The sequence below is a fragment of the Mustelus asterias genome, unplaced genomic scaffold (genome assembly GCF_964213995.1).
Source record: "Mustelus asterias unplaced genomic scaffold, sMusAst1.hap1.1 HAP1_SCAFFOLD_74, whole genome shotgun sequence".
Taxonomy (NCBI): Eukaryota; Metazoa; Chordata; class Chondrichthyes; order Carcharhiniformes; family Triakidae; genus Mustelus; species Mustelus asterias.
The window spans coordinates 1614555-1615205 of record NW_027590134.1 but is presented as its reverse complement, the minus strand read 5'-3'; the positions used below and the strand labels follow the sequence as shown (position 1 = coordinate 1615205).

At 38.7% G+C, this 651-nt stretch overlaps 1 non-coding gene across 1 annotated transcript; it reads left to right on the top strand.

The window, feature by feature from the left end:
* The first annotated feature begins 265 nt into the window (after positions 1-265).
* On the top strand, positions 266-337 carry trnar-ucu (transfer RNA arginine (anticodon UCU)). Its single transcript has one exon. It is a non-coding gene; the product is annotated as a tRNA-Arg (tRNA).
* Positions 338-651: the final 314 nt, after the last annotated feature.

Here is a 651-nt window from a genome sequence, read left to right as displayed (position 1 = left end):
ATGGTGGTTAAGGCGTTAGACTTGGAATCTAAATTTGCTTTGATTGGAGACTTTTTTTAACTGAAGGAACAGTCCTCAAAAGTATTCAATGAGTTCCCAGGCAGGTACAATGTTAAAAAGTAGGCTTAAACTGTCCAAATAACGAGAGTAAACAATTTCAGTTTCCAAAATGTGCCTCAGGATCATCTGGTGTCTGAGGAAATCGGCAACTAAGGTAGTTCTGTAATTATAACAAATGTAAGTAACGAACGGCCAAATATAGTGAGCGATGGTGGTATAGTGGTGAGCAGAGCTGCCTTCTAAGCAGTTGACCCGGGTTCGATTCCCGGCCATCGCACTCGTGATGCAGTTGCGACTTAATTTTGTGTTTCAAGGCATGTGCACAAAATATAATTCGAACACAGCAATCGCCTATAAACACGCTTCCCATTTTAATTTTATTTATTTCGGACGGAGAATTCGGTTTCAATTTCTTTATCCTGCAAACAATATTGAAATAGAAGAATAATTGAATAAATGAATTCTCAGTCAAACATAAGGACACCAAATAAAAATGGAGGAACACATGTCAGCTCACACACTGTTCACTGCACAATCCTGGTGCTTGATGAAGTTAACATGAACATTGCTGAGGTGATTACATCATCTTGA